Source organism: Sciurus vulgaris, assembly GCF_902686455.1.
Source record: "Sciurus vulgaris genome assembly, chromosome: 6".
NCBI classification, from domain to species: domain Eukaryota; kingdom Metazoa; phylum Chordata; class Mammalia; order Rodentia; family Sciuridae; genus Sciurus; species Sciurus vulgaris.
Genome location: NC_136466.1, coordinates 95,456,209 through 95,483,461, shown reverse-complemented (window position 1 = coordinate 95,483,461; position 27,253 = coordinate 95,456,209). Strand labels below are relative to the sequence as shown.

The window sequence follows — 27,253 nt, the reverse complement described above, 5'->3', positions numbered from 1 at the left end:
AGACAAAAGGGGAATAAAGAATAATCATTTCTACTATCAGGCTGAATGTATGGATGTAGAAAGTAAGAATATACTATATAGCATTCTTATTGAGAGAACTTTTTAACACTTTATTTATTTTCCAATACAGTTTTATAAAATTAGAAACTACCCTTGTGTGGATAGAGGATTCTTCTGGAGGACAGACAATGCTCTTGCTTTTTGACTGGATGCTAGTTATATGCATGTGTCCAATTCATGGAAATGTACTATTTACTGACAGTTTGCACACTGGTTTTTAGAATGCTAAGTGTACTTTATTGAACTCTGAACAGAGGCTGAAATATGAAATGGATGAAATGGAAAGTTATCTGGTACGTTGGCATTCTGTTACCTTTTTGGTTCCAGGAGTGAAAATGACCTGTTAATTTCATAACTTTATATTTCAGAGAACAATCAAGTGCTGGACTCCAAGTAGAGGGTCCTACATTGTGTTTTTAACATACCTGTGAACTACAGAAGGTAGCAGCTGTGGGCAAAAGGAGCTTGCATTGATTTTGACAAGGCTATTTATATTACCTCAGTAGCCTGTCTTAACTGTCTGATCTTGCCTTTCTTCTTGGATGTAGGATCTTAGAAAACCCGCCTTCCATAATTAGAGTTTACTTGGCCTGTATTCACCACCCATTTTGGTGATGTTTTGGCAGCAGAATTTGTACAAGACTTAATTATAGAACTGCAGAATTATAGAAAACTCTTCAGCATTCTAACAGACAAATTTGCTCATGTCTAGGGATGTGAAAGAAAGACCACAGAGTTTATATGTTGGGGCATTGCCTTCTGATTCACATTGTACTTAGAACTCATTTTGGAGAAAATAATTAGTTGAATACAGATTTTTCAGCATATTTTTAGAATAGACAAAGCAATGTGGAATGAAAATCATATAATTTATGACTTGTGATATGAAATAACTGAAAAATAATTTCCCTAGCTTTGTTTCTATTAGAAAAATTGGTATGTGATTGATAGTATTGCTTTCTCAGAATGGTTTACCTATCACCTTTGATTTTTAAAAATACCCTCAAAGTTAAAAAGAATAATTATCTCCCTTAAAATTTGTTTTATCTAAGGCTTTAAAAATATTCTTAGACCCTCCAAAATAAGAAATGAAGCTGATTGCAGGAACCTGGGCCCCACCCTTTCTAATGTTAAAGTTGTCCACAACTCCTGTTACAGTGTCTTTCCCATGGGATATATATTGTTTCAACCTTAGATATGTCATTTGGGACCCTCCATCAGAGTTATGTTAACATCCTTAGAGTTTAAATTTACTCCAGAGAAGTATTCAAAAATACAAACTTGGCCTGTGGTTCTTGGTAAGAACCTTATATAGCTGACTTCAAGTATCAGAGTTGTGTCTATACTCTGTGGACAAGACTGTCAAGATCATTCGGCTTCAAATCTTTTTTGCTGACCTAGGACTAAGTAGAATGGCTTTTGTGAAAAAGAATGGAAATGTGATCATCCTTGTCTTCCTTTGAGAACAATGTAGTATACTATCTGTCCATGAAACAGGCAGGAAAATATGCTTTGCTCTGGCTTTACCCTTCTTGAAATGTAAAGAATAATACATACATTATTAACTATGTATATTGTATGTATATCCATATCTGAAGAAATGTAGACAATAACCTAAAGATTATACTTGTTTTAAAAATCAAAAGATCATGCTTAACTCTGGAGTTAAGTCACTCTAGCACCTTTGAGTATCATTGACTAGAAAACACCAGCAGGTGGCAGTAGAAGTTTTTGTTTTGTTTTGTTTTTGATTTCTGCAAATCTGATCAGTTTTTGACTTATCGAAAACTGGCAACAATAGGGTTCAGTTACAATCACAAAAGTACTTTCATAGTACTACTTTGATGGGGATGGAGGATGTTTGTCTACCATTTAGCAAACACATTTGTGGTTTCCTACCTTTGTCTTTTTGTCCCCTTGATTCAGAGGTGAACTAAATGCATTAATGAATGCAGTAACATAAGAAAACTTGTACAATATTGTTTTTGATATACCACTTGCCATCTGTATTTTAATTCAAGGGAATAAAATTATTTTTGTCTTTCTATTTATGATGTGATGAGCATTAAGAGGTATGCTGTTGATACAGAAAAAAACATGTTTATTGGAGAATGACACTATTCAAACTTTTGAAATTAGGAACTTATTATCAGTAGTTTATCAAAAATATGTACTTTTTCTTCAATGCAAAGTCATGTTTTTCTCATTTACCTAAAATAAAATGGTCAAATGGCAAGAAATTGTGGGACAATTCACTTCCAAGTACGATGTGAAAAATATCAAACAAACTTCCATGGCATTGGGTGATACTTCTGGGGAAAACATCTAATTATATCTTTGGGATTTTTTTATCTTAGAATCACATTGCCAACCCATGTGTGCCCTGATAAGTCTGGTAAACAACTAGGACAAAGGACAAGTTTGCAGTTCAGGGTTCTCAGTTCTGGGGGTTCTGTCAGGAAAAGCTATTCTCTAAATCTAAAAAAAGAAAAGAAATTTCCTCATAGAAAACATGATGATAAGATAGAACTATATTTACTTTGATTAATAATACTTAAAAGTGGGGAATATTTGGTTTTCTCTCTCTGTTTGGCTTAGCACATTTTCTGAAACTGATTACCAAATTTGTCTAGCAAAAAGCTTATGTAAGTAAATATGATTACATTTACTAACAAGCCTGTACAATGTCTGAACTCAGATGTCAGTGTGAATATTTAAGAATTTGAAATGCTTTTAATTTTTTGGCAGAAACTGGGTGCTCAAGGTCTTTAGATACAAAAGCCCTCTCCTCAAGAAGGAAGAAAGAATTGCTTAAAGATTCATAGGACTATTCTCTGGAATTTAGCAAAACTTGCGCTGTCAGTATCTTTTGTCTAGTTTCTTATTCTGCAACATTTGGGGGTATCATTTTGTAATGGCCTGTGTCTCAGGGAGGATCCTGTTCAGACATCCATGCTAGAAATTTCTTCTTTAATCTGGGATTATATCATTTTAGCTTTGGGAATCTGGCATCTGAGAATCTTTGAGAAGCACTGACTGTATGACTGAAGCCAGAAGGAAGCCCTGTGTGACCTCCCATATGCCAGCTCCTTCTGGATACTACAGGCCTGGTTTCTTCCCAAGCAGCTTACACTGTTTTGTTGACACTGAAACTCAGAAAAGCCATTGTGTGCTTTGGGCCTGAAAACAAGAATCTGACTAGCATATTTTTTTATCAGTTGAAGCAAAGCAACATGAGAGATTACATAATGTTCTTTAGTTAGAAGAGATTTATCCTTAGTTAGAAGGTTTGGTTACTCACTTATTAACCAGACTATCCTTTGTTATTTCTACTTTTGCTACTGCAAAAGAAAAGTACTTAAGAGCTTAAGTACTGGGATCAACACTAGATCTTTGCTTTGAAGATAGGAACCAGAAAAGCACAGTTATTATTCAGTAGAAAATATCTGTATATTAGTGCAGATATAAATGGATCAAGAGAGTATTTTCTAAGCTTCAATGTAGACAGTCAGAGAAAATTCAGATATCAAATAAGTATGAGTGGGTTTCCAGATCCTTCTTATTAAGAGGTTAAATTAGCTTTCTTATGACCTATGAATACATCCATATTCTGCTGTTGTTATTCTTACTAAACCCCAAAACTATCAACCTCTTTTCCTTACTATAATTTTTTATTCAAAAAAGACCATTAATTTTACTTTCGTTTAAAATATCAGAAAAAGAAAATGTCATTGCCTTTAAATCTACTTGCAAATATTTATATTTCCTTCTTTTTTGCTGTTTTTATACTCTCTTTTATTTTTTTCCCTTTTAAATATAATGAATACATAATATTTGTATATAATTATTGGGCAGGCACAGTGTGATAATTCAATGCGTATATATATGTAGTAAGCGTAATTCAATGCGTATATATATGTAGTAAGCGTAATTCAATGCGTATGTATATCTGTAGTAAGCAGGTGACTAGCATTCCCATGTCCTCAGATGGATTTTTCTAGTTATTTTAAAACATGTAATAAAATAACCATAGGTTAACCATATTACAACACAGTAGGGTTACCCTATTGTGCTATAATACACTAGAGCTACTCCCTCCCATCTAACTGCATTTTGGTATCTGTTACCCAACTCCTTCTTATCTCCTTTCCCCTCTTCCCTTCCCATCCTTCTCTCATGATTACTCTTCTACTCCTTCTACAAGTCTATCTCTATTAGACTTTTGGGGCTGCTTTCTTGTGATGTTCAGGTCCTTAGACAAGCAAACTAATATGTGGTTCGGAAGACAGATGAGGCTTTTACTTTGTTCCTTCTCATAGCATTTCACATTTTATGGAACTTACCAGTGTTCTCAGGGAACTTTATGGAACTTACCAGTATTGTTTTGGACATAAAGTGAACCACTAGGAAAAAGCTAGGTAGCTTACCTGCCAAATGAAATTTCCTTTCCCTAAGTTCCTTCTTTCTTATAAAGTTTAGGAGTTTCTTATAAAGTTTATTAAAGTTTACTTTAATAGTAGTGACAATGAAAACCTTTTATTTTTCATACAAAATATTTCCAAGGTACCTAACCTAATCTTTTGTAGAGATTAGTTTGGTGGACGTGACTAAAGAGCATTCTGTACACAAATATAAATATACATTTAAGCATACCTGTAATTCCAGTGACTCAGAAGGCTAAGGCAGGAGGATAACAAGTTCAAGGGCAGCCTTGGCAACTTAACAAGACATCTCAAAATAAAAAATAAAGAAGGCTGGGTGCAGCTCAGTGATAAAGAGCTCCTGGGTTCAATTCCCAGTCCCCAAATTAAAATATATATAGAGAGAAATAAAATAAATATACATTTAAGTTCTATTTATTATTTGACTCTTAATTTAAGTATACTCATTCATATGACAAAAAATATTATCACATAACTGTTCTATGACCCAGTAATGAAATTAAAACAAAAAGAAATCAAGCAAATCCTTATCCTAGGTGTCTCATCATTCATCCATAACGTGACCATGTCTCTCTCATCTACCATATGCATAATATTGAGTGTGCAATAGAAAATACCAGAAGAGATATGCAACATGTAAATAGCAATCCCATGATCTCTAGGTAAGAACCAGGTGTATGCATACTGAGAAGCAGCTTGCTTCTTCTGCAGTGTACTGTGTAGTATTGCATAGACTGAGGATAAAGGACCTCAGCTTGAATAGCCTTATAGAGAAATGGTTGTGGAAGGGTGTATAAGATTTGAAGATAGAATATATGGCATAATCTATGCAGGAAAACAACAAGAAAAGATGCAAGGAAGCTATAGTGAGCTTGTAAGCTTCATGTGGATAAAGCTTCCAGGTGCCCCTGAGAAGCCGATGTCTTGACTACAGGTGAGGGGTTTTCACATTGTCTGAGAACCATGAGAAATTCCAGAGTTCCCGTGCAGTTGGTCCATAGAATTGCAATATGAAAGAAGTGTTTTTAAGAATTAATTTGGCAGTGAGAAACTGGAAGAAGAAGACAAAAAGGATTAAAGCAGAGGAGAGGTCAGAATGAAGGCCATCAGCTTAGAAAGGAGGGTGGGCAACATTTACTGTCATCTGGTTATGATGGGTTGTGAGCTCAAACAATGGTAATGGCAATGAAAATTCAAAGGAAGTAAAAAAACTATTAAAAACATCATGTTTTGCCTATGGGAAGTTTTGCTGTTTTTGACTCCTCTCTTTAAATCAATAAAAAGACCTCATGGCAAATTTTATCTTATTTAATAAACATTAATATAATACTTACTAAATATTATATAAGGTAGGTATTATGAGGAAGGTACTAATAATATTCCTATTTTACAGATGAGGAAATTGTGTCATAAAGAATTTAATTACTTGCCCTGGGCTACATAGTGGTAAGTAACAGAACTGGTATTTGAACACAGTGGCCAGCCTCCAGTTCTTGCTTTTAACCACTATGTTATGCTGCCTCATAAATGAGAAATTAATTAAATTTACCCAATCATCAAAGGAGGTAGAAATTTTCAAGGTGATTGTGAATGGGTGGTTTTATTTGATTTGTAGGAAAGGCTGAAAAGTTTAATAGCTAGAGAGGGATAAGTACAGGTCTGGGCTTCAGGGGCTTGACATTTCCATAGCATATTCAAACTAGTGACTTAGTTATTGGCTACATAAATGTAGAAGACATGACACTGTAGAATAGGTTCTCTGAGACAGGTTGTGTAGATAGCCTGTCTATGTGTAGAACACATAGCTGATATCTTGAAGGACTTGTCTTTATGGCACTGTACCAAGTGATTCATATGTAGTGCCTTGTTTATTCCAGACAAGGTAGACACTATCATCATCCCTATCTTACATACAGAAAAAAATAAGACTAAGACTTAGTTATCTGCCTCAAACTCCCACAGGTAGAATATGAAGGGAAAAAGGATTTTAATTCAAGTCTCTCTGGTCCTAAGCTCATTTATTTAAACACTGCATTAGACAGAATGAGCAGAAATCATCTGGAGAGAATTAAAATACATTCAAAGTTTTTTTCAAATGAAAGGATTGACCTTCAGTAGGAAATTGATCCTCAAATTCAACAAGAACAAGGTCCCTGGAAACGTTGGAGAGAGATGATGGAAACTAGAGAAGTTTCAAGAGTAAATGGGTAGAGAAGAAATGGAAGAGGCTCTCAGACCACACTAAGGAGAAGTCTTGCTATGAAAGAAGGTAGTAATCAGGGGACAGGAAGAGGGAAAAGCTCTGGTGACTCTGATCATAGATGTATTGTCAGAGGGAAGCTCCACCCTCATTGGTATTTTTTTTTTTTCTTAAAGGAAGAACTTCCTCTGGAAGTTCCACGAAAGCATTAGAGAAATTAGTGAATTTCCTAGGTGCATGTTTTCGTTTATGTGTTTTGATTATACTGTAAGTTTTTATCTTTAAGTGACTCTTTGCTAGTGTACCTAACCCAATGACATACATAGAAGAAAACAGAGCTCTAGTTTGAACTTTTTTTTTTTTTCCAATTCTTGAATCCAAATTTCTACGATACCTTTACATTTTTGGTATTATTATTAAACTTCATGTGAACTTACAATCAAGCATGAAAAAATGTAATTAGCAATGATCAAATAACTTTATAATTGCTTCTGCAACCAAAACCATTCATATAATGCACAAGTTGCTTTAGAAGATTAAGATGATTTTGGTATTAAAAATGGAGTAAATTTGAATATTGATCAAAGTACTGAATTCTGGGAAAAAGTATGTTTTATCTTTACTGTCTTCTTATTTGTGTATGCATTTTCCTTCATATATCAAACTTGTCTTTCTAAAGTCTTTATATAATAAAATCTTCTTCCTTTTTCTCAGCAAGCTTTGAAAATTCAACTCAAATAGACTGTTCTAGCTAAGTTGAAAGTAAGTGGACACGGAAGATACAAAAATAGTATCATGGTCACACTTGGGAAATTCAGACTTTCCCAAGTGCTGAACTAGCAAAGCAACAGAAAGAGTGAGTAATACCCTGAATGAGGCTACAGTGACATTATCATGTTTGCAACATGGCTTTTGTTACTAGGAAAATTTGTGAGGCAAATCCAGACTTTACCAGAAAATACCAGTTTGGAATCTTCTATTACAGCCTCAGAAACATAAACTATCCTTGACTTTTAAAAAATTTCTTTTGATGTCTTTAGCTAGGGAAAATCAGTATATGAGAAAAATTGTTTTTATGAATATTTAATGATAGCTCTAAAGAACTTTAAATAAATATGGGAGAGTCCCAGTTTTGAAATTAGAAGGACAAATGGGTAACATCCCTCAGCTTAAAAAAATTGGCAAAATAATGAGAATTACTGTCTTGCAAAGTTTTTGTGAAGATAGATACTAGGTCATGTTCAGAAAGCATTAAATACAAGTTTCCAGAAAGGAGGAGGGCAAGGGTACTTACTGCTGCCACACAACCCACACAGACTCCCGGGACTCAGTGCTGAGTCAGGCATGAACACCCTCAAGAGGCATTTCTATTATTGAGGTTTTCTTAAATCAACTGCAAGAGAGGTGACAATTTTTCGCTAGTTGGTTCTACCAAACTGTTCCCATACTTCTCACTATACAATCCCATGAAGCCTTTTCTGTTGACCTCCAATATCTACAGTAGACATTACTAGTGAATTTGCTTTATTTATATTTTTTACGAATGAAGTGTTTCTTCCCCAGAGTATTTTTCTGCTTATGTCCTTATTGTTAGGACTTTAAAAGTCGGACACACACACATATATAATACATATTCTTCAAAAATATTTGTATATTAATATGTGAAGTGATTTTTTGTGTATGTGTATATGTACATTGAAATTTGAAATAGACATGTTTTAAAAATACAGAGATGAATATTAAATGAAGCAGTGCTGAGGACTGTGATGTGCACATTTGCATGTAATTGTACAGCACCCTATGAGGTAGTCAGTATTATTATTATTTTTTGATTTTAAACTGCATGTGAGAAACCTGAGAACCTGTAAGACTATGTTATTTGCCCCAGGACCCACATCAAGGACATCTGTCAAGGCCCACACTGTCTTGCCACCCATCTGCAAAGGAGACCCGAGTCCTCCCTGGTGCTTTCCCCTTCCACTTCAACGGAGCATAATAGCAGGATTTTCTTGCAGACAGTTTTAACTTTTACTCTACAACTGTATTAATCCTGTTAGTAGGCCTTTTTTCAACCTCTTATTTAACTCTCTGAGATCTTGCTTCCTTTAGCTTTTCAATGAATGGCCCTTACAAAATTGGTTTTTAGATTTACATTTGTACAAGCCCAGGAAGTTGATTGAGCCCTCTGAGCTCTAATTGCTTGCTCCACCAAGGGAAGATCTTACATTTAGTTGCCTGTCTGCCTAGTCCCCTTTTAGTTCCTGAGGAGAGAGACTATTCCTTCCTTTGTGTATCATATGCTGTGCCAAAAAGTAGAAGATCAAAACAACTACAATAGTAAGAATGCAACAGTGCTTCCTATAGGCTGTAATTCTGACTGAGCCAAGCAAATCAACTCCCAGGAACATAGACTTTGTGTTCTGCCAGAGAAGAGGAGGAACTTGGTTTCAGGCACTGTGTTTGGATTGCAATGGTGAATGTGGTTGCCAAACTGAAACATTTACATGTGACATATCAACAACCAAAGGGTTTTGTGGCCAAATTTCATCTTTACAATATGGTTTATGCCAGTGATTTTATGGGATTTAGCATGGAAACTGAGAAGTTCCACAGGAACACCAGTGCTCTGGTCCAAGCAAGTGTTCTTATTCTCTCAAGTGTTCTGTCATCCCTTCTAGAATATAGAAGTCAAAGTTGAATGAAAGTCAACCTGTGAATACAAATTTCTCAATCTTTGCCAATGATAAAACTTTGTTGGGAGGCATAGATTCCCTTAGAAAGAAAAAATAAAAAAGGAAATTTGAGAATTAAATGCATTTTTCTCTCCTTCCATAGTATATCCCAATTTGGGCCCGTCTCTCAATCTTCATTGTTACCAAGCTCATCTAAACCACCTTCCTCAAATAGCTTCCAAACTATTTGCTATAATTTTATTCTCTTTTCTTTTTAATCCATTCTCTTCTCAGCAGCAGGTATGGTCCTTTTAAAAATAAAATCCACACAAATCATTCTCCCACCCAATACCCCTCAGTGACTTCCTGTTGCACATAACAGTTGATCTCTGTCCTCCATCCAACTCAGGTTCAGTCCCTGATCTCATCTTCTACCACCTCCACCATCCAGAGATCATCAACTACCGTGCCCGGCTCCTTCTCCTAGGCCTGTGCTCCCCTTAACACCTAAGCCTGGAAAGCCCCATTCCCGTGCTTTGCTGATTTGTGTTTTCATTCATACACTCTTAGTTCACCCTCAGCTCATGTTACCACCTCTAAGCAACCTCGTGGTAGCCCCTCCCCCACGGTGTCACAGTACCGTGATTTTTATTCATGTTATCTACCAGAATCTGAAATTTCATCATTCTTTATTGTGTTCTATGTTTTTCCTCCCTCCCTACTTCCCATCTCCTGGAATATCAACTCCATTGGATCAAGGGTTGGCTATCTTTTTTATTGCTGTTTTTAGTACCCATAAAAAGGATTTTTGGCACATACTAGATTTTCAATAAAACTGGTTAAATAAATGAGAAAAACAATGAGGTTAAAGAAAATTATAGGCTTGTTTCTGAAGAACATTCTTCAGCAATCTGAAACTAACCTATTACCATTTTCTCATGAAAATAAGCATTTCCTATATTCTCAATGCCTTAAAAAAAGCAAAACAAACAAAACTGAGATTTTAAAAAAGAGATTATTTTTTCTGATTTAACAAATCTTATATTCCTTAAAATATTTCTAAATATAAAATATAATAACTTATTAACTGGAAATGGTCAAACAAAATATAGTTTCTTTTATTAAATATGGAGTAAATTTAATAAATATAGAGTATATTTCCAAAGTTGGAAATAAATTCTTGATGGGACTTCTATTGTTATAGTAACTTGAATTTTGAAAAATGTTAGCATCTTGAAAACAAAATATGAAATATAACTTCAAGTTTTACTTTTCTCTAATGTGTGAAAATATATTTCATAAAGAAAAAAGATTATTCATATCCTTAAATGTACTGTTGTTGTTATCTATAGTTATGAACAAATTGTATTATGAATCTAATTTATATGTGTTCAATTCAGAATTAGATTTCCAGAATATAAAAGTTACAAAGGGAAGTTATGATTCCAAGTCAAAGCCCATTTATCTCTAATATGTCTGGCTATCCTATCATGGATCCTAATTGCATTCTGTAACTTTTGCTAATGTTAAAACACATTCTGAGGATTGGGGTTGTAGCTCAGTGGTGGAGAACTTGCATAGCACGTGGGAAGGACTGGGTTCAATCCTCAGCACCACATAAAAAATAAATAAATAAAAAAAGGTATTGTGTCCATCTACAACTAAAAAAACTTTTAGAAAAACCCACACATTCTGAAAACCCTTACTTGTTCCATAGCCTTTGTTGTATGGCTCTTCCTCCTCCAGAAGCCTATGGGAGCAGGTGACCAGGGCACAGGTGATGGGGTGGGGAGAGGTGAAATGGAGTGTAGAGGGCAACTTCTGCAAACCAGCCTCCTGGGCTCAGGTACGTCCTTCTCCCCGTGAGCTGGGTAGCATATGTGAAGGTTTCTGAAGCTTGAGGACATAGAGTGTGCATAGAGATTGGGCTAAAGCAGCTTTAGTAATTTCCCCTCCCTCCCTCCCTCCCTCCCTCCCTCCCTTCCTTCCTTCCTTCCTTCCTTCCTTCCTTCCTTCCTTCCTTCCTTCCTTCCTTTTCTTCCTTCCTACCTTCCTTCCTTCCTTTTCTTCCTCCCTCCCTCCCTTCCTTCCTTCCTTCCTTCCTTCCTTCCTTCCTTCCTTCCTTCCTTCCTTCCTTCCTTCCTTCCTTCCTTTCTTCCTTCCTTCCTTCCCTCCTCGACCCAGGGCCATTCTACCACTGAGCTATAACCCCAGCTTTTTTTTAAATTTTGTTTTGAGACAGAGTCTCACTAAGTTCCCAAGCTGACCTCGAACTTGCAACCTCCACCCACCAGCCTCCTAAGTTTCTGGAATAACAGGTGTGTACTACCATGCCTGTGGGCTTTAGTAGTTTCTTATTGAGAAGCAAGATTAGAAATCAGAGAAGAACCATTGGAATATACTGAAAAAGCTTTCCTAAGATTTCCTATATTACACTGAAATAAGATTTTGTATAAAGAATAGACATTCATGATAGATATTAATTGTAATAGCTAATTCTAATAAATAATTAACTAGTGAATGTTTATCAAGCCAAAGTAATTAATGTAGGCCATTAAAATGAGGAGTTGTGGAACAAGGTTTTTATACTGGTAGTTTTTTGGAATTGGGGCTGAGACAAAGTGCCCCAACATACTGCAGTATGTCTAGACATAATGAGCAACCCTGTCATGTTTTGGTCATGTGTGTAATTGTGAGTTTCTGAGTTGATTGTATCTGATACCACACTGCAAAAGCCTTTTAACCTATGAGTATCTAAAACCACTCATTATAATACCAGATTTTGAAAGCAACTGGGTTAATGAAATGTAATGATCACAAATCTCCATTACTCTTCCAAATATATTTTTAATAATTTAAATCTTTGCATTTAATGAGCACAGTTTTGTATCTTGGGAATCTTTATATAAAACCTGGAAGGGTTGGTTAATTCAAAGTTGGCCGCTTTGAATCTGTCTAGAGATGTGTTCAATGAATACTTGTTTTAGAAGGGTAGCATAGGCATTTACAGTTACATAGATCCAGGTATCTAGACATTGCTAACATATTTCTTCACTCCACAGAGGTGGAAAGGCTGCAGGAGTCTAAGAGATTAATTAACCTCTGGAACTAGAGTAGCTGGAGTGTCTGTTTTAACTCAGGTTATTTCCATACTGTTAAGTCACTAGATACTCAACAAGACCCCATTAAAAATGCACTCCTGTCATACAACAATCCACACTTGGCCAATCTTCCACTCTAAGGATTAGGAATAGTGCTTTTGAAAGCCTTTGTCAGGGTTAATTATTGAAGACCTGTGTGCGTATACAGAAGTCAGATGAGGGCAAGCAACTATATTTCCCACCTCCCGTGTGAGTTTTAATCAGAGCAGAAAAATTTCTTTATTCTCTAGGTAAACAAAGAGACCCTTTTATGAAATTTTTGTGGAATCACAATTTAAATCTATCTTTTTATACAATAGTAATTCATTGTTCCTGTTCTTATTTAGCATCCTACGTGGTATATCAGGCTCTGTGCTAGGAACTATAGACAGAAAAGCATAAGACCCAGTTGAGAGCCTTAAGCAATGTATAGTCTACAAGGAAGGCCATAGCATATAAACAGAATACAATAGAACAGTACAAGCACGTGGGAGTCTGTCAGCATACAGTGTGAATAATAAAAAAAGAATATTAATTCCATGCGAGATGAGGGGTGTGGTCAGGAGAATCTGTAAAGATGAGAATACTTAAGCTGTCTTGAAAGATGAGAAGTCTTCATCAGGTAGAATCTACATATAATTAAAACACAGACATTAGTAAAGGTGGAGGAATGGGCTGTGTCTGGTAGGATTTGCGAAGCAGAACGATTGTTCTAACTTGGATTATGTTTTGTTTAGTTGGGATGGTTCAACTGGTTAAGGGTGGTTGATGAGGAAAAAGAGCTGCTTCTAATGCAGATCTGGAAGAGATGGTGAATAGTCTTCAAACCTGAGCAGAACTGAGTTGGGGAAAGTAACAGGAAATAAGAATTTCTTGTAAGTGTTTCTTGGATAAGAATTTGGGGTCCACATACATATTTTTTGCGTGTGTGTGTGTGTCTTACAAGCATTTTTATTAGAAATGTATTAACTGTACTAAGCTGAAAAGACCAAAGTATTCAGTCCCACATTATTACTCATGCAAAAATAAAGATATTTCTGTTCTGCCAAGTGTTGTAGGGTTTTTTGGTCTTTTACTGATGCACTCAGGTAACTCCTTATATAAATTGTACCATTCTTTATATGTTGACATAAAAAGCTATTGCAGATTTTAAAAAATAACTCCTCACAACAATCCCAATGAACTAATGAATTAATAACTTTGTTATCAATTCAAGTAAAGAAACAGGAAAAGATCAGGTATAAGGTGTATTTTTCAGTGTTACTTCCCATACAATCTACTATATATTAAAGATCCACAAAAGTATATATCAATATAACTACTGCAATATTTAAATTTCTACAAAAATATTAATCCAATACTACTTTTTATGTTTCCCTTTTATGTAAGCCCTAAGTGTCAAATTCAGGGAAAAAACACAAAAATTGTGCAAACCCCAACTATATAACTGTAGGAAATATATTCTGTGTATATTTTCTATGATTCTACTCTTTGTGAATTTACTATTGAATTCATATTCTGGAAGTAGAGATATAATTCAGACCATAGGAAAATACAGTAAAAATAACTAGAGGAAAATATTTGTAGTGTTGTTTAAAATTCAGCATGTATAACTTTTTTCTAAGTTATTAATAGACTTGAGAAAACAATATAGGCAATTTCTTCTAAATAGCAAGTTCAAGAGAAAAGACTTCCGTCAGAATTGGCTACTGTTAGGGAGAAGGGAAGCTGAATTCACTTTTGTGAGAAACTGGGAAAGAGGAAGCAATTTGGCTTCACAATCGGTCACCGATATTTTATTTACTCTCCTTGGAGTTTACAAGAGGCTGCTAAACCACGTATAATGTTCTCTGCCTGATCCTCAGTCTCCAGCTGATGTCTGCGTCAGTGGTAGCTATGAGAGAGGAAGCGTCCTGAAGGAAAGAGTGTTTACCATTTAAGTTGGATGTGGAATCAGAAGACTAAAAGAAATGGTTTGGGACAGCTTTGGAAAGCTGTTTTTTATAAATTTATATTTCCCCACAGAGTTACTTATCACATAGTCCTAAGGTTTATTAGGATCTTATTCTGAATGGCATCTTTCTGTTTTTTAAATCACTTCTTTAGGAGTAATTATAAAAAGTCAAAGACACACTTTTTAAAAAATACATCTGTGTTCACAGTCAATTATAAATTCCATGTGAGACTGCACAAATAAGTAATCTGACTAACCAACCCCAATATAGTCATGAGGATGTTCTCAAGATTGGAATCCAAGGAGTACTGAAGAGATTTATACAGATAAGAAATGGAAGCAAACAAGGGGAATGTGAAAGTGGCAACATAGCGTCTTGTGGTTGGTGCACATTGTACTGCACATTTACGCTTTTCCCTACTAACATATCATAATTTACTTAAGGGTAAAGACTAGCCATATTTTTTTGCTAAATGTCCTTTTGTGGACAGAATGAAACAATTGAGAAGAACCAATGACCAGTGTGAGTCTTTCCCTAAGGTAAGCCTACTTTAGTTTTTTTTTTTTTAATTCATAACTTCATTATTATTATTTTTTTTAATGTGGTGTTGAGGATTGAACCCAGTGCCTTACACATGCTAGGCAAGCGCTCTACCACTGAGCCACAACCCTGGCCCCTACTTTAGTTTTTAAGTGGAGGTTGGCTCAGGAAGGTGGTGTAGAAATAGGGTCACAGACTTGGCCATATTTTATAGGTTTGTGTTTACTTCTCTCAGTCTCATGCAGAAGAAAGGAAGAGAAGCATTCACTAGCAAAGGCTGGGTAATGACTTCTTCCCACTGCCAAAGTTCTCTGCACAAGAGTGGAACACAAGATGCCCACCTAATACCATCTTTCCAGAAATAGTTTTGAAATACATAGGAGAGAAAGACCTTGATAGTCACAAGTAAACTCACTTGTCACATACATTTGAAAACAATCTACGTACACATTCTGAAAACAAGAACAGTGTCAGTTAACAAGGTGAAATATAAACTCGAAAGATTTGAAAAGAATGAGCAATATTCATTCACAAAAACAATTAAAGTATGATATTATGGACTGGGCATGGTGGTGCACACCTGTAATCCCAGTGACCAGGGAGGCTGAGGAAGGAGGATCACAAGTTCAAGGTCAGCATCAGCAAATTAGCAACTTTGCGAGACTGTCTCAAACAATAAAAAGAACGGAGGATGTGGCTCAGTGGTTAAGCAGCCCTGGGTTCAATCCCCACACGTACACATGATATGAGAGTAAAACACAAGATATTGTGTTTAGGTTTCTTTTTTAACTTTTAAAACAAGTTTCTTGATATTTCAATTTGCTGCTTTTCATGTGTGTGATTTTTATCCTTTAACTTTTCCAAATGGTAAATGACATACATTTAATTTTAAATTTTAATTCAATTAAAGTAAGTTCTTTTGAGATGCCATTTAAGCAATTTGAACAAAAAGTAACAACAAAAAACAACAACAACAAAAAAAATCAATGACATACCTTAATACCTTCAATCTGAATTAAAAAAGTATAAGACGTGTTTAAAAATACCCCTGTGGGATATTGTGACTGACATGCCTCATCTTTGAATGAGAATGTTGGAGGGCAAAGCTTTTGAGGGCAGATTCAGATCAGTTTATGGACAACTCTGAAGGTTTGACTTAGAAGTTGGAACTTTACTTCCAAGGATTTAGAAGATTTCTATCAGAGAAGTAAAATGATCAGAAGGTCCCTCGAGAATCACCTCCTGACTCAGCCTCTGGGACCATTATGGTACTACTAAATTGCACAGTTTGTTGATGGCAACCATCATGTCAGTTTTTTTGGAGAATATCATTAATGCGTTGGTAATCCTAAATTTCTCATTCCTTTAGTAGCTTCTTATCCTTATAATCTTTAATTGTCTTATTCTTATAATTAAGCAGACAGATTTTTAACTGTGACCCTTAATATTCAGTCTGTCTCTGAACAAGGAGCAGTCTGCTAAATAAAGTCAATTGTTCTGTCTGGTAGGTGTTAGTACCGTGACATCCCCTGCTTTCACTCTGAGGAATCATATGCTGTATTTGCTTAGTGATGCATTCTTGCTTTCCATAGCTGGATGATATTTTCATCTGCATTGTAACAAAACTAGACCATGAGGGTAAATATCAATGTGAAGAACTTCGTCGTGTATCTCATCTTTAGTTGACAATGGATGGAATATTTTGTATTTCTTAGATCCTACTTTAGTACATTGCCAGAAACTGCTGGATTCCACCTGTGCAATTTTTAAAAAGAAATAATTAAATGATGAGTTCCAGGAAGGGTTCACATTTCCTTATTATTTCTGTCTTAATCAAGTTAAAGGGGAAGAATAAAAAAAGCATCAGACCAGAGCACCTGTAACCAGTGTTGCCGGAAATTATGACCCTGTTAGTTTGACATTTTTTGTATGTGGTTAAGGGGGCTGATTATTAGGTTGTTAATAATCTTATTTAAGTACTCATTAAATGTGCTCCCATTTAATAGGCTTGTCTGATCACAAATCTTCATTAAAAATCTTAGGAAAGTTATCTTCTTAAATCCTGTATTTTTCCATTGAATACCTCAGGAGTGGTGAACTTTGGCCTGCTGATCCCAGTGAATGATGAAGACTGGGTGTTGTGATGAGGGATATTCAGAATTTATAATAGTTCTCAGTTATCCCTAAGGCATTAATGCACATTTTGGAAAATAAGTATGGGAAAATGATTACAGATTGGAAAGAAGAGGTATCAGGTATAAAATGGAGGATGTTTATTTTCCCTTTAACTTTTGAAAATAAACCAACTTTTATATTAAGAACTAAGTGAAAAGAAAAACATCTAGATTTCATGTATAGTGGAAAATTCCAGCTACCCTCACAGGTGTAAAAAGATCACATTTAACATCAACAAGTAGAAAGCTATTTATAGCTTTTTAAGGTTAATTTGATACTTTCCCCTTAGTGTAATTTATTTTAAAAGAAAGACTTTTCTCCTTCTGAAAGTTGTTTTCAGAAAACTTCCAATGTGTTTTTTAGTATCTTTCTCATTCACTTTGGCTAGAAGAAAAAGAAGTATTGTTGAATACTCAGTGGATCTCTGAGCCCAATAATGTTCCATATCTGTCTCTTCCACACATTTATGTTAACTACCTTGTACCTGGTCGTCTTTGATATACTTCTTAAATCCCCACTTTGTAAATGCAGAGATAAACTTACCCAAAGTCTCCTGCCTATTGTCTGATTGAGCAAACATCCAGATCATTTCAAAGCCTATTTTTCCCCACTATGCATATGTTTATACATTATTTCATTATAGACTTAAGTATTCTTCTCTGTGATATTTCCCATTTCAGAATTTCAAGAAAGTTTTTGTTCTGGATGGTGAAACTCTTACTGTGGCTGGACAGGCCTCTGAATGCACTCACCACTTACCTGTTTAAACATGATGAAGTGCTGTGTTTGCATTTCACACATAGGAAACAGAATGCTTTTTTCTTTTTCTAAAGGAACTTTTGCATATTAATTGAAGTCATGGAAGATGAGAAACAACACTCAGAAATACAAAAACTTATTACCAATGAATGATTTTTAATATGAATACCCTTTGCTTTTAGGATGTTGATTTCAACACAGCTGGGTCATTAAATTGCTTCTGACTCCTTACTTCACATTGTGGTTTCTTCTAGCACTGCTAATATATTTTCACAATATCATTTTTGAGGTCTGAAAAAGATAAGTTAGTGGTCTATACATGTGCCTATGATGATTAATCACCACATTATTCTAGCTACTCTTAGAATAATATCTTAATGATGACTCCTCTTTCTTCCTCATGTGGTCTGTTTTTTTCAAAACTTGTTAAAACAGGCTCCCGCATTGTCATCATGTTTTCTTTCCCCAGCCCAAAGCTCAAGACAAATAATTGTCTTGATTTGAAGCAACCTCTTGTCCCTGTTTGACTAGATCAGTGTTGATTTTAGAACTGAAAATTCTGCATTGTGGTGAATCCTCCACCCTGAGGTGATCCAGGATAGTTGAAATCCCTGACTGATGTTCCTTAGCAATCAGAGCAACTTAGTCCTGTGCCAATTTCAGCTCTACAGTGTCATGGGGAATTTAATGCAGGTGCACAGAAGTTTTGTGTGTGTTGAGTTAGGCACACAATTGTGGTATGTGAGGTCTTGCAGTATTTTCCCCAAGCTGAATCTGAATGCTTGTGTGAACCTCTGAGTCCAATAATGTTTTGTATCTGTCTCTTCCCCACATTTATGTTAATTATCTTGTACCTGGTTGTCGTTGATATATGATAATACAACCAGGACTGCTTCTAGCTCTATTTGGTGAAGAAAATTTTTTGATGCTGTGTAGATTTTTTTACAAGACAGACTCATGTACTTGTTCAAGATTTCATAACATGAAATCAGTTTTCTATAGTAGTTTATAATCTCTTGGAAGTCTTTTGAAAGTTTATTTGCTTCCAGGTGATTAACTCAGAGACTTCTTAAACTGTCTGTTGAGATTTTACTGGTAAACTAGATAGCAATCTACTGGGTGTTGATTGAGGATTGTTAAAATTATCTTCACCACACTTAAGTGTGGATATCAGGTGGATTCTTTGTCTGCAAATTTGAAGAGTAAAACCCATGGACACAGAGTAAGAACAAAGTAACAGGATTTATTAGAGTAATAGAAAGCAGAGCTCCTGAAGAGGGAGGGATCCCAAGAGAGGGATGCCTATGAGTGTCTTCTCTAGGGTTTTGTATGGGTTTAATCCGTCCCTGTAACTGATTAATGGGATGATAGGATTCAGAAAGGGGCCACTCAACTCTATTTTTTCTTCTTCAGCAAATCTAGAGAAAAGATTTCTAAGAAATGATTTCTAGAGAAATGATTTCTAAGTCTTTTTATTAGCACAAGAGTAGGAGGTGGGGTTTGTTGGCACAACAGGAAGTATCTTTTGTGGTTGGTCACATCTAGGGACTGTTTAAGGAACTGTCCTTGTGGCTAGGACCAGCTGGGGTCAGAGCTTGATTTTCTAATCCTCTCTTCCTTCTTCCCTTCTCTGAGACCTTTTTCTGGCTGCCTGTGGGTGGTCTTTCTGTCTCATTGGTTTATCTTCTCTATGATGATAACAGGGATACTCTGACATTAGCTTAACTCCCTCAAATGCAAGTTTGTCTCTACAGAAACTTCTTTTGAAATGCAACTGTATAGGAGATAATAAACCCATCAGCATATAATAATTTTATGAATCAAATGGTTGTTACACAAGCCTAGGTGTAATGTGACAGGCTTTGAGAGAAGATGGAAGCTTAATTTGTCTGATATAAGATGATAGCTGAATTGTGAGAGTTCTAAGCAGTTAGAATAACATGGAGATATGGAGGACTGTAAAAAAAAATGGTAATAGAACATAAGGTTCAAGAAAATAAAATTAATTTGCATTATAATTTATCTGACCCTTCTTTTCATAGCCTGTTGTTTCAAGGAATTTCTAAGCACTGGGGTCTTGAGGTCAGCTTTGTATAACATGAGAGAGAAAAGGAGAAAGGGGAATGGTGTTACTCTTTTCCCACCCTCAGCAACACTGAAGCAGGTTGTCCAGTGTCTAACTTCAACACAGCCAGTGCTCAGCCATGATGCCCTCTCCTTGCTTTAACATAGCAGTATACAAAGTTGTACTTAGAAGGCACCAGCAATCTTGTTGTTGATGTTATTCAGATATTTTTTTTGTGACCATGTACAAATTCCCTGAGCAACATTGAGGACTTGCACCAGTCTATTGTTCTGGAGGCTTGTTCTTGGCACTGTTTTGCAGGAACTTGCTCAAAGAGACTCAGACCAGTTTCTTACTAATAGTGCCTAATACTTAGGTTCCTTTTATTTTTCTCTTTGAAACTGGTTCAAATTGCATAGATCGTACTCTCCAGGTTGTATCTGACTTTAGCCTCTCCAGATCTTCTTTTAGCCAGCTAGAGCTCATCAGCTCACTACTAGACTCACTTATTTTCTATCTCCATATCAGTATTTTACAAAATGGTACTGGGATAAGACTCGCCTGGAGAGGTTAATAAAAATGCAGATTCAGTGTCTCCACCCCAAACCTACTGAATCAGAACCTCCTCAGGAAATTTTTCTGCATACTAAAATTACAGAAATATTACTCCACACTCTCTCCATAAGTGATCTCATCATTAGCAATAGCTTTAAGCTTTAACTACTTTTGTATGCTTCATGACTTACACATTTATAGCTTGGTTGCAAATCACTCTTTGAAGCTGTAGTCTTGTAGATTTTCTTGCCCCTCGATAGCTCCTCTTGAATGTGTCACACATGTCTCAAACCTAACAAGTTCAAACAAAATGCTTAATGTCCTCTTGAAACCCATTTATCCCACAGTCTTCTATATCTCAACAATTGGAGCCCTTATCCATGGGGTTTCTCAGGTATTATTCATTTCCCACCTGTATGTATACAGTCTACTTACAAGACTTGTCTAGTCTACCTAAAAGTCCTGTTAATTCTATCTCTAAATTTTACCATGACCTCATTTGCTGTTTTCCAAGTTCATCTACTACTTTTTTGTCCAACCTATCACACATCTTACATAACTACTAAAATAAATTTCTAATTGATCTGCCTGCTTCCTTCTTCCCTACCAGTTTATTCTCTATTTAGAAGCCAGCATCATCTTTTAAAAATGCCATGCATATAATCAGATGAAACCTTTAATAGTTCACCACTGCTCTTCAAATTCAATTCAGCATCTTAATATGTCTGGTAAGACCCAGCATGGCAGTTCCAGCCAGTGGTGCCAGTAAACACCGGCCTCCACCTCACTGTCCTCAGCTTGGTTCCCTGCCTTGGAACCTTTGTGGCCTTGGTGTCCCTTGCCTGGAGTACTTTTTTGCCTGATCCTTGACTCTTCATAGATTCCTCTAAGGAGGCCTTCTTCATCCCTGTATTTCACTCTAATCCTCCCACTTCCTGGCACATGGTATCGCTCAGTTCATTTTCCTGCCCTCGATAGTGCTCTGCTTGCTGTGGTTATTAACATATTCACTCCTGTTTCCCTCATGAGGTTAAGCCCTTGTGAGGGCGGCATCCATGGCTGCTTTCATCCCTGCTGGACAATCACTGCCTGCCATAGTTCCTGACTAAAGATAAACTCTAAGTGCATGCTTATGTAAAAAAGTAATTAAGGCTTAGGTTTCACTTGCTTGTCTTTAATGTCGGACGATGAAATGTTAGATAAGAAATAGAATTTGGGTGAGATTTTTAGAAATAACTAATTTGATATTGAAAGTGCAAACTAAAAACTAAAACCAAATGGAATTGTAATCTTCAACTCTACTTTATCCCATCCTTCCTGTACTGTGCTTTTATGTAGATTATATGTAAGTCTTTAACATTAACTAGCCAACGCTGACTTCCTTTAGTTGTATAAGATACAGTAACTAATTTTTTCTTTTGTGTGGAAGAACAAATCAGAGTTGACCTCAGGTAAGGAAATAAAGTAGACATTTCTCTACATACTCTAATTTGACAGAGGATGTAAAAGCAAATAAAACTAACCAGTGTTCTTTGATTCTTGATTTGTGCCCCAAATTTTATGATTCTAAGTATTGCCCTCCCCTGGGGTTCTGTTAAACCACATGTGTATGAAAGAGTCATTGCGCTATCAAATGTCAATGTTCATGAGATCTGTTGTGTTAGTTTTGTGTTGAAGAGTAGAACTGTAGGGCATTAAATCATTTTTTTCCTTCAAGAAAGAAGAGTGAACTTCAAGTGAAAATGGATTCTCATAGCACTCTGTGATAACATTATTTTGTTAAGAAAAATACTTGTGTGGCTTTTTGCCTCATTACTGCCCTTATGAGGTCTTACAGAGCAAAAAGACTTTCTTCACATTTGCATCATTAGGATATAAAATCATAGGTATTCATAAAATTGTATTGAAAAAAATGTGTAACTAAATCAAACATAAAATAGCGCTCTCCTGTGGCAGGTAAAAGTATTTAAAAGCAAAACAATATATTTTTGACAGAATTTGGAATGATACATTAAAACCCCCAAAATGTGCTTATGGACCTTAGAGGAAGAAATAACTCTGATTGGCTGGTCTTTGTTCATTGCAAATGAGTTAGTTACTTGATGCTAGATGTCATGTATTTCTTTTTGTTTTTCATTGTAGTACAGATTTGCTTAGTCAATTTTTAAGTTAGTTGCTTATGTTTCCTCCTCCTTATCTAGCCATTTTCACCTTCTATACTTGGCTTATTTTAGTTTAGTGGTACAAATGTTGAGAAACATTTATTGATGTTGGCACCCTTTTTACAACCCCTCCGTAGCCTTTCTTGTTACATTGTCCTGCACTCTTTCACTGGATTTTTGCTATTCTTGCAAAACTAATTCTAGTGAAATAAGAAGCCACGGTGTTTGATTCTCTGACTACTATTTTTCTCTAGGAGCTGTAACTACATCTGAGATATCATTAGCAAGTTAAATGCTGAAGATCACATCGTGGTTTGTATGAGTCATTTGCCTTTTGAACAAGGTGTGCCCAAAGTTGGAAAGAAATTATAACAAGGTCTACACTGGAGTGCCAACAAGTTTTCCCATGGAGTTGCCACGCCCAAACCAAAAGCATTTTTTTTTCCCAACAGCTCAGATTAAGAATAATCAACATTTAATATACCCCTACATACTTATTCATTAATTTTCCACGAAAACTGACATTTTAGCCACGTGTTTCAGTCAGTGGTTGGATTAACCTTTCTTAATCTTTCAAAGATTTGTATTTATTAGATTTGTCTTTTGCCAACAGAGAATTTGGCAACTGCTTTTCAATAAAGAGCAGTCCTACTCTGTAGAGGCTGATGGTCTTGATGAACTGACGTCAGCGTTGTGACAGGCCTCCCTCGGTCCTTATACAGAGAAGGCCTATTTGGAGAATGAGGAAGAGTTCAATGCCAGTACGTTGTGCAGACTATTGGTTTTTCAGTACTAAAATGCACCCTTGCATTTATATTCTCAAACAGTGCATTTTTATTGATAGTGTTTTTCTATACCAGGGAAATACCTAGTAGGATTGTTATTTAAGACACTGCAATATAAAAACCTTCAATTTTATTTTCGTATTATTTGTTCATCTTTTTTTTGTCATGTAATAATAGCTAGGTATTCAAATTATCATATAATTTTCTATGAACTTTTTGTAATGCACAATTTGATATCAATACACTTCCACGTACTTGAGAAAGCCATATGTGATGTATATGAAGTTAAGTGGAGCTGCAATGCTAATTTTTTTTAGTTGTTGATGGACCTTTATTTTGTTCATTTATTTATATGTGGTGCTGAGAATTGAACCCAGTGCCTCACACATGCTAGGCAGGACTCTACTACAGAGCCACAACCCCAGCCCTGTAATGTTATTTATTAATATTTAATATGACTATAATTATCCCAAGTCAAAAAGATAAGTTCTATCAGAAGTGTGTGCTGGCATATGTGAAACCCATGGGGAAAGAGAGGGATGATGCCAAACATTCTCTTTTCTCACATTTGAACAGCTTATTCTCTGCACACAATCTTCGTACAGCTACAACACCCTTCACTTTGCAGCTGCTTGTTTCTAAACTCAGTCTAGTTGATCATCAAGTTCACAGTGCTGATTGAGTATCTTGGGTGTTATTGATTCTTATAGAGACAGGGGGAGTTTCTTTGTTCTCAATTCCACATTCATAGTAATGTAGCCTAATATTGCTTTAACTAGTTTAGCTTTTGGATATAAATCATAAAGGTGACTTTTGGTATCCTATACTGCAAATCATTTTGCAATTTGCCTTTTCACTCCATGTTAGGTTTCTGAAATGTATATAAGCCAGTGTGTGCAGGTCTGTTTTGTGCATTTGAAGGCTGTGTTTACTGCTTTGTAGGAATGTGCTGCTTATTGATTGTTCCTTCCTCTCCTGATGGACCCTTGGATGACTTCCTCCATTTTGCTCTGTACACCTGCTGCAGTGAACCATGCAGCATTGTGGTTAACAACACAGAGCGATTAGCTGAATTGCTTGGGTTTGTGGTTCTACCACTACTAGTTGTGCAACTTTGGCAAGTCATAAAATTCTGTGCCTCAGTTTACCCTCCTGTAAAATGGAATGTTTTCCAACAAAATAAACATGTTCTAAGGATAATAGAGTAAAATATAGGATGAACTTAGAGTAGTACTTGTCACGGAAGGCAACTATTAACATTTATTGACATGATCCTTTACATGCCTCCTTGCATCTGAATATGGCACTTTTTTTCACAGGTAAATATCTAGAGGGTAGTTTCTAGGCCATAGCATGGGCTATTTCAGTTTTGCTCAAAAAATGATATATTGTTTTCTAAATACATTGCACCAACCTACACTTCTACAAGTGTTGTATAAATTCCTGTGTATCCCCATCTTCACATTTGCAAGTAAATGAATGGACTTGGAGACTATCATGCTAAGTGAAATAAACCAGTCACCAAAAATGGAAGGTCAAATGTTTTCGCTGATATGTGGTGGAAGCTAACCCATAATAAAGGAGGAGAATGGAAGAATAGATATTCTGTAAATTAGACAAAGGGGAAAGGAGGGAATGAAAGAAAGAATTCAAAATAATTTCCCCTGTACTTATGTAAATATACCATAGTGAATCTTACCCTCATGTACATCCATAAGAATGGGGTTCTAACTAGAGTAAGACATATTCCGTGTTTGTATAGTTATATCAAAATATAATTATATAACCAAAAAGTCATGTTTAACTAAAAAGAATCAATGAAAAATAAATTCCTGTGTCTGTGTATTTCCATCTTCACTAACATTTTCATGTTATTAGACATTTATTTTTTCAGTATGATACCTCCCTGTTATTTTAATTTTCATTCCCTGATAAAGAACGAAATTGAAAATATTTTTAAAGTGTCCTTCTGTAAATTGGCAACAAATATACTTTCCTCCAAACAAAATGTATAATGCAGACTATGAAATGAAAATGTAAGAAAACTCACTTTTTACCTCTAAGAAGAACAGACAGGAATGGAATGGAAGAATAGGAGCTGTATCAGTAACACTTTATTTCTTTAAACTTTGAAAATTTGTTAAATTTTCTGGGTGATGAATAAGTACTTATATTTTGCCCTTTTCATAATATTTTTAATATTTCATAAATTTTTAAAAAGAAATGAATATGTTATCGCCAAGTTCTCTTTGATTAATATACTTTTTACCTTTCTTCTTTTTTCATTATTCACATCTCAAGTAACAAATAATAGATGCATTTACAGGGGTCATCATCTCTTGTAACACAGACTGAAAAATAATATCTTAAAATAACCTTTATATGACACATAACTGACTGGGCTAGCAATATTCTATACAGGATTGCTAAGAAAATTACTATCTGCATTTTACTATAAGTAAACAAGTTAATTACAATGAAATTTTAATCATAAATTTAAATAATAAAATTAAAATAATAATACCATCCAGTTATAAGAAAAGACATTTTAAGAATAGGAGGAAAATGAGGAAACTATCATTTCCTGACAATATAGGATAATAATGGTATGATAATAAAGCATTAAAATATCCTATAAAATATTGTACTTTAAATGTTTTGCTAAATGTTAAAACCAAAATTAATTATAGAAAATCCCCAATTTGTGATAGTTTGACTTAATGATTTCTTAAAATCATTAAGCAAAAATCAAAAGCAAAAGGAGAAGCTTTACTCTAAATTTGAAGTTTGATCCCTTCCTTGGCTAGTGATACGTGGTAGGTCCAACATTCTCTTGACACTGGGCAGTGGTGCCATCTGCAGCTCCCAGTCAGCCACTCCATCATGAGGCCGAATAAACAGCGCTTGGAAGTGTCCTGTTGCCAGTGTTATTTTGGTTCATGTATTGGATAAATCATATGAGATATTTAGCAGTTTATGATAAAACAGGCTCTTTGTTAGATGATTTTCCCTAACCGGAAACTAATGAGAGGTGTTTTGAATATGTTTAGGGTAAGCCAGGGTAAATTATGATGCTAGGTGTATAAAATGCATTTTCAGCTACTGTGTTCCTAGTGTATAATGATCTCATCAGGAGTTATCATCTTAGACTGAGGAACATCTGTATATCAGTAAAATTGTACTTTGATGTAACATAAAATTACCCTGTTTCTCACTTTTGGAATGATTTTTTATTTTAGATAATACCATAGGTTAAATGTTGTAATGTAGGAAGGCAAATATCATAAACCTCCTTGCTATCTATCATAGACCCACTATCTATGCTTATCTATGTATATTTGTAATATTTAATTAGGCAAGCAGTAATATATATTCATAATAATTAATGTAATGAAAATGGAAACCTTGATTCTAAAATGGGCAAATTACATAGATTATCTTATCTGGTAATTTTTACAATCTATATTGAAAAGTTGTGAGATTAGAGTAGAAAATGCAATTTAAAATTTATTCATTAGGATTTAAAGATTAAAGGATGAATTTTCCTGAAAAACCTGAATAGGATTCTAGTTCATAGTTTTGGGCATACAGTGTCATAGACTCTTTCTTTGACTTTATCTTTACTCTCTTTGATTTGAAGGGTTCACTTCTGTCAGTATTATAAGACTTCATATGAATGAGAAGTCATCTTTTCTTCATATTTCTTAACATGCTTCACATAGTAAACTTGTTTGAGGATAGTC

At 35.3% G+C, this 27,253-nt stretch overlaps 1 protein-coding gene across 1 annotated transcript in view; it reads left to right on the top strand.

The window, feature by feature from the left end:
- Window positions 1-27,253, top strand: part of ADGRV1 (adhesion G protein-coupled receptor V1) — a gene marked incomplete at its 5' end in the record, with an annotated part of 585,014 nt that overhangs the window by 292,540 nt on the left and 265,221 nt on the right.